Below are 7,973 nucleotides of genomic sequence, written 5' to 3'. Positions count from 1 at the left end.
TACCGGATCCTCTCCGTCTTTCTGCTGTGCCCCATTCACGTTTAGTTTTACACTATGTAGGTTAAACTCTATTAATGAATCCACGGTTCACATGCATGCATGAACTGTGGTGGTCCATTGCACTGTAGGCTATATTCAACATCACTGATATTTTTTTTTATCAATAAAATGTAGAAAACATTACACTTCACAATGTTTTGTATCCATAACATGATTGTGTTATTGTACAATTTAACAGTAAAAGCTTTAGGCTATGTAAGTCAATCCTACATTTTTCAACTTGGGAGCAAAACGTGCTCCTTGGGGGAAAAAGGTGACCATAAAGCCCTGTTCATGCTAATTAAAGGGATATATCACCATTGGAAAGATGAATATATCTTTAAATTGGGTCACTTACGTAGGAGAAATGTGAAAAAAAATAGAACTTGGTGGCTTCTAGGCCGAGAAAAGCCAGAAAATGTGTTTTTGGCTCATGTGAAAGACACCAAGTCCCAGAATGCACTTGCTTCGCTGTTTTAGCATCATCTCCCAAGCCACGCCTACCCTTTACATACAGACAGTGAGGCGATCAACTCAACAAGTGTGTTTTATTGTCATTTAAACCATATATATGAAACAACGTTTCACACATTTACGACTTTATATAAAAACAACATACGAAACAGGCTACATTTATGGTGCGTTCTTATTGTCTTCAAATCGCAACTAGTAGCTCGAGTGTGACGTCACATCCATGTCGAAAAACGAATAACCGCAGGTTATTGCGTTCTTTTTGTCACACAATAGAAAGAAAGATGGATTTTTGTAAAATATTTAGTAACATTAGGATTCTATTCACCCAGTTATTGACATATTACACAAATATATTTCACAGTTTCATACATGAAAATTACGTTTTGATTAACGTTAACGTTAGGCTACTGCTCTGCTTTCTGCTCAGACTCGGCTTAAAGCCATTGTTGTCATAGCAACCGAGCGTCTCTAGCCAATTTCAGGTGCACAAGCTACAAAATAACTAATTAGGCGGTATTTAACTCCTAATAAGACTGTAGCGACATGCCTATAGGTAGCAGTATACAGTGCTATGTGTACGACTTCATTTGGTTACAACAAAGACAAAAGTGCTTAAAATTGTAGAAAACCACAATGTTTATGTGTGATGCACGACGTAGCCATCTTTGAAAGTGAACTCGGGGTCCTCTGAGTTCAGACGACTTGTAGATTCGTATTTACGAACTCGGGGGCGTTCTTTTTGCAACTTCCGGTTCGTAACTCCGGAAAACGACTCGTAGATCGACTTCGGTGGACAAAAAGAACACACCATTAGTGCACACACATTATAGGCTCTGTAAAGTCCAGCTAACGCATACTAGCATTAGCTCTTGGTGGGCTGTGGTATAAACATTGAGTATAAAAACAGCCGTAAATTTGAGTGGGATGTAGAATGGTCGGCATTTTACAGTCACAAACTCCACCAGCAGTTGGGAGTTTCGTTGAAGTTGGATGTAGTCCAGTTTGTTGTCTAGTGAGCAGACACTTACAAGCAGGATTGATGGAACAGATGGTAACAGGTGGTATACAGGTGGCTAGCGTTAGCTTTCCACCGGCACACTCATTCAACGTCCCCGCTGATGATGTCCCTTTACCGGCCAGAGGCATCGGCAACACCGCTGGTCTCGATAGCCGGCGGGCGAAGCTGGCGTAGTGTGTAGAGTATTCCATCTGTAATAAAGTGTCCTGCATATTCTCCGATCTGTACCCATGTATCCCGGTGGTACACGTGTGCGGTAGTTTGAATGCACATAATTGTTGTTTTAAAATTTCCTTCAGGATGAATACAGTTGCTGCTGAGAAGCTAAGCGAGGATTCAAGATGGCTGACACTTGTTTTGTCCTCGGCAATCTCCGGGACCCAACCCCCTATAGGCTATGCGGAAGTAGCTCCTACTACTGGCTGTAGTCCTTTGCCTCTGGGCAAAAATCTTCTGATGACGCAAAAATCGTCATTTTACATCATCGGAAGATTTAGGACCCCATTGTGTGTCCGCCTCACGTCATAACGACAACAAGCAGTTTGTATGAAGGTAAATATGGTGCAAAAGGTGAGCTTAGAATACAATGTGAGAACTTGCAGAACAAAAAATCGGAACTTGTATGTTAAAAGTTGCACTTGTAAAAAATATTCACACACGTGATCTGAATTTGAAGTCACACAAAGAAGAAAAACACACGAGAGCTTGTAAAAAAAAATCTGAACTTGTAAATTGAAATTTGCAAACTTGTAATGCAACATTTACTCGTGTACTTTTTTTTTTTTTCAACTCAGGTTCATTTTCCATCACAACCACAACTCAGTGATTAAAACCTCTCCAATCTGTCACTGCAACTTCATTATGTTCTCTCTCGCATCACAAAGTGGAGAACCTGCGCACCTCGACTTTAGCAACACTTCTTTTTTTTTTTATATTCATTCAGAATACAAATTTACAAACAAGGCATATATATATATATATATATATATATATATATATATATATATATATATATATATATATAAACCAATTCAAAAATAGAGCTTTTGCCTCGGGTTGAGCATATAAACAAACCTAGAAGCTTATACATAACAAATCGACATAAGAATAAAATAAAATAGGAGAAACAAATAGAAGGGGGCTATCTCAACTTATGTTAAGAGTCTCAAGTAAATAAATCAATTCAAGGGCTTTTTTATCCTTAACCCGTTTCAATGACTTACACAAAAGATTGAACTCATTCTTCCAATGGATCAGGGAGGGCTTGGTCTTAAAATAACTACATTTATGTATAGAATGTTTTCCTAAAAGCACCAAATTGTTGAGTAAAAAATCTACCTTCTTATCTTCAGCAAAAACACCAAACTTTCTATTCTTCACTGTCGTGGTAGGTGGTATCTGAATTTCCCTGGTCTGTAAGCAGTTATGCTGCAGATCTCTCCAGAAGGATTGCACCGACTCACACAGAAAAAATATTCTCAATTTCTTTCTCACAAAAAAAACAACACAGTTATTAGTATCAAAATCGAATCTCGAATTTTGCAATACTTGTTGCGATACATTTGGAGCAAAACTAATTTGTACCTGCGGACTTAGGCTGTGGAGCTCTGAGCCAACAGAACGGGGAAAGCAGGGTTTCTATCGCCGGATGAGGGACAACTCTGTCCATCTCATTTATGTAACATGATGGACGCTTAATGGAATAGCAAGCTAGCGTTAGCGAACTAACCAACCAGCCCGCTTCTAAATAAACAGTCTACCTTTTAATTCCATTAAGATTCTCCACTTTGTGATGCCAGAGAGAACATACGTGAAGTTGCAGTGACAGATTCGAGAGGTTGTAATCACTGAGTTGTGGTTGTGATGGATAATGAACCTTAAAAAAAAGTTTAAAAAAAAAAAAGGCTACACGAGTAAATGTTGCATTACAAGTTTGCAGCTGTCATTGTGTTCATGCAAATATCAATCTACACATTTGTGACTTCTTTTGTTTTCTGTGACTTTACATTCAGAATACAGGCGTGTGAATAGCCTATTTTCTACAAGTGCAAATTCCAATTTACAAGTTCAGATTTTTTTTTGTGTGTGGGGAAGTGACAAGCTGGGCTTCCCTGGAATCTTCTCTCTCTACTCTCTTTTCCTCTCCCTCTCCTCTGCTCGATCTGTTTCTCCTCTCTCGCAGTGCAGAGGGTGTGACTGGCCGCCCCCGGGATTACTCGCAGCTGCAGGCCCTCTCTAATCAGCCGCCTGTTCTCCGCGGATCATCAGCGCAGCTTCTGAAGCGGTGGCTGCTCTCTGTTCGGCGCCTGGCTATAGTCACGTAGGTGAACGTCCAGTTTGAATCTGTCGCGGTACCTTTTTTTTTGTAACCTGCCGTTTGTGCCTGCAAACCTGAATGCTGTTCTTTGTGTTTTGAAGGAGAGCCACCCTGCTCTAGGGTCTCTCAGCCTGCCCGCTGACGCCACTCTCCACCTGCCGTCACCAGTCCTGCGTGCCTCGTCTCCCTGCCTGTGTGTGTGTGTCCACAACCTGCTCTTTCGCCTGAGAGGTGTTCCCCACCAGTCCGTTCTGCTACCTTGTCTGATTCATTAATAAAGTGTGTAAAACTTCGACTTGTCTTATCACTCTGCTTCTGGGTGCAAGTCACAAATCCTGACGTGTGAATATTTTTTTACAAGTGCACATTTTAACATACAAGTTCAGATTTTTTTGTTCTGCAAGTTTTCACATTGTATTGTACAAGCTCTCACCCTTTGCACCATATTTACCTTCATAAATTTGGCTTCAACATTAAAGTTAGTGGCTGTCAGGTAACCTAACTGCTTAAGCTCACATTGAAAATGCTAGCAGTTAGCCTGTTGGGTAGCTGAAAAGTCGGTTTGATCTATACAATCAGTACATACAAGCATCAATGTTCTTTGAATGGCTTTATAGCTAATGTTATTCAGTAGCACTGCAAAGCCAAAGTGCTCTTTTCCAGGGCTCTCAGCTTTATTGTAGCTTTTGGGAAGGGTTATGGTTATGGTTATAGTATTTAGCAGACACTTTTGTCCAAAGCGACAAAATATGAATCTTACAATAGTTAAAATTAACAGTGAACAGTTTTTAAAGTTGCTAAGCATATTAAGCAAAATAGTAATAATAACGGTTACCCTTTTTCAGAAGGGTAGTTACTGTTTTTCAGAAGGGTAGTTACCCTTTTTCAGAAGGATATAGTTACCCTTTTTCAGAAGGGTAGTTATCCTTTTTCAGAAGGATAGTTACTGTTTTTCAGAAGGGTAACGAATGATTAGTTACCCTTTTTCAAAAGGGTAATGAATGATTAGTTTGTAGTTAGTAGTAAGAGGACTGTCTGCAGGGAATGTGTCTGACCAATCACGTTGGGTGTGGGCCGCCTGGGCCAAAAATGCCAGGGCCGATTGTTTTTGTCCCAGCCCTGATCCTGTATGTGTATGTCCTTGAAGCAACTGAGTCAAATGTGCTTGTGCTATCCCACCTCGTGTCCCTAACCCGGGCAGGGTTATTATGGTTAAGCTGCTGCAGCCTATGATGCTCTTAAGCAGAGATATCTGCTCACAAAATTGTCATTCATAAACAAATGAGCTTATCCTCACACGATTATCTGCGTGACAAAACACGTTAGGTTACTTTGGCAAAATGATTCACCACCATTTCAGATAAACTCACAGTCTACCCTTTCATTAAAATTCTTTCTCTTTGTCCCTCTCAGAAGGAGTTGAATTGAAAGTCTCGCTGATATATAAACACAGCTCTGTTTATACTTTATTCTTTCATTTTACATTTGCTTTGCAATGTAAACAGCAGTTTCCCTGACAAAAACAAAACTACCTTTACATTGGAAATGTGCTTGCTTGTGCCTGCTTGGTGTGGGTGTGGTAACTCTGAGATGTGACTGTAAAAAGAAGTGAAACCTCAGGCTTTAGTTTGGTCAGGGCCAAGCTGGAGAAACCACCAGGTGAAATTGGAAATGATGTTATTAGAAAAGCCTCTCATTAATTGTGCTAGAATGTCAAAGTTCAAGACAGCAAAGCACCAGGCCTCACCAACATGCTATGTGTCACTGGAGCTGTGATGATGAGGAAGTGTAGCTGGGTCCCGGGCTGACTGTTGCATCAGCTGTTGCTAATCTTCTTAAATATCCCGGCTCTAATCAACAGAACCAGGACATTTAAATGTTGCCGTTGTCTCTGTTCTCTTTGGGAAACAACAACAACTTTGAGCTAGCAAGCTACACACTGAAAATGACAAGTTTTGGAAAAAAAAATATTGATCGTGCAAAAAGGCAGGCCTGCTTGGTTATTTTTGGGAAATGATTGTAAAGATTTACAACGAATATGTTTACAGCATTTCCTCTTTAACTGGGATGTTAGAGACCAATTAGAGAGGACACATAGCGATACACTGGTAAGATCAAATTAAGTTTAACCATGTATCCAGCTTATTGTATTGTGTGAGCAGTTAACTTCATGTAGGCTAATATTTTATGTGGTTTTTCTTTTGCGGGGTGCAAATGTTCCACCAAAACAAGCTGAGCAGCGCTGCTGTTTAAAGAAATATGAACAACCTAGAGAGTTTTTTTCTCCTCATATCCTGGTATGTATCTTTGGTTTAGCCAGACTTTAGTCCAGAGAGAGAGAGAGGCAGGGAGGGAGACAGACAAGCAGAGAGGCAGGGAGGGAGACAGACAGACAGGCAGAGAGGCAGGGAGACAGACAGAGAGAGAGGCAGCAGGCAGCAGGCAGGCTGGCACACAGAGGAGCAGGAAGGCAGGCAGGCACAGAGGCGTACCAATTTTTTTTTTAAGAATCATTTCTGCATGCTTCTGCTTAGGGCAGCACAAGGGCAACAACATCCCAATACAATTCACATCTTTCCAAAATGGCAATGTCAAGAACATGGCTGCTATTGGCACTAATGTTCCTCATTCCTGTCCAAGTTTTGGATGAATTTGCCAAATTGGGAGGGTCTGATCTTCCATCTGTAGTAAATGGGACTGAGGAACATCAACTGGAGGGTCAATGTGCCATCATTACCTTCGCACAAGATGAAAATAAAAAAAAGACAAATCCGTATCAGATAACCATCACGATTACCATACTGCCTGTAAGTAGACCTCTCTTCTAACAAAAGCCCACCTGCACTAACTTTTGTAATCAGACACACACACATAAACTTTATAGGCTTAATAAATGTGCGGTGAGAAAGTGTGCATCTTTAGCAGACTTCAGACAGTGTAGGCTACATATGGATTCAGCTGAGATAGGCTAACTGCTGATGAAATGATAGAAGAGATTGGATTTGTTGAGATTCATTCAATTCACAAATTTAGTTATCATTTAGCAGTCTACACAGTGCTCTGTAAAATGTCAAAGTTATAAGTCAGTTTCAACATAGGCGCTATGAATGGTTCATTGATCAAACCTTTTTTACGTGTAACAGGCTAATAAGGTTTGAGATTTTATGATGACCCACGGAAAAAGCAGTGTGCCATTTGCTATTAAAAAAGCAAAACCTAATGATTCAAGTGCATCGACATCCCTTTTTTTTAACCCTTGTGTTGTCTTTCCGTTGACCATGCAACTTTGTGTTTTGTCACATTCTTTCCAATTTTTTTTTCACTTTTTGGCGTTTTTTTTAATATTATGTTTTTGTCAATTTTTCAAATGTATTTTTTTTTCTCACTTTTTTCACTTTTTTTGTCACATTTGGCTATGTTTTTGATGGGTTTTTTTTTTGTCACTTTTGTCTGATATAGGTCGGCCTTTCTAGCTGAGGTGCATGGCAATGTGTTGAAATGATTACAGATTTCACATTAACCTACCGAACACGCAATGAGTAAATACTATGAGCCTACTTAATCCCAACAAAGAAAAATAAAAGCATTTATGTTCATAGGCGCTGATTTATGTTTTCCTCCGTGGGTGCTCACGGGCGCACGCCCTTCAATATGGTTTTACAATAGATCGCTTGTTCACCTTTTTGCCATAGTGTGGTCTTTCTTTTACTTGTGACTGTATGAGCCACAATGGAAATGATAAGATACATTTGAAAATTGTTGTTAATTATTCTGAATCCTGCCCATCCCTTTTAATAATTGTTAATAATACAATCATGATGATACTGATGTTTTGCATTTATATGCTACATATTTTACCCTGTAGAAAGCAAAGATAATAATGTAGGCTCTAACAAAATATCCCCCCACACACCCCTGAAATAAACAGTCTGTCCTGCCATCCTGTGTTATTTCATGTGTAAACAGGCCTTACAGAACAATCTGATAAACTATGACGATTTCTTCTCTTTACTCATAGTTTGTTATACATTGTGTTTGCATTAAAGAGGGTCATATATTTTTGGTAGACTGCATTTCCAGCCTGGTAGTACAATTACACTGTAGGACAATGTCATGAAAGGTTTA

General features: G+C 39.7%; 1 long non-coding RNA gene across 1 annotated transcript; it reads left to right on the top strand.

Annotated features, from left to right (window-relative positions):
• The first annotated feature begins 3,581 nt into the window (after positions 1–3,581).
• On the top strand, positions 3,582–4,143 carry LOC120573136. The gene is made up of 2 exons (XR_005641644.1): positions 3,582–3,851; positions 3,950–4,143. It is a non-coding gene; the product is annotated as an uncharacterized LOC120573136 (long non-coding RNA).
• The last annotated feature ends 3,830 nt before the right edge of the window (positions 4,144–7,973 follow it).

This window comes from Perca fluviatilis, chromosome 14, assembly GCF_010015445.1.
Source record: "Perca fluviatilis chromosome 14, GENO_Pfluv_1.0, whole genome shotgun sequence".
In the NCBI taxonomy this organism is placed as follows: Eukaryota; Metazoa; Chordata; class Actinopteri; order Perciformes; family Percidae; genus Perca; species Perca fluviatilis.
The sequence above is the reverse complement of the archived record's forward strand: the minus strand, read 5'-3'. Positions and strand labels throughout refer to the sequence as shown.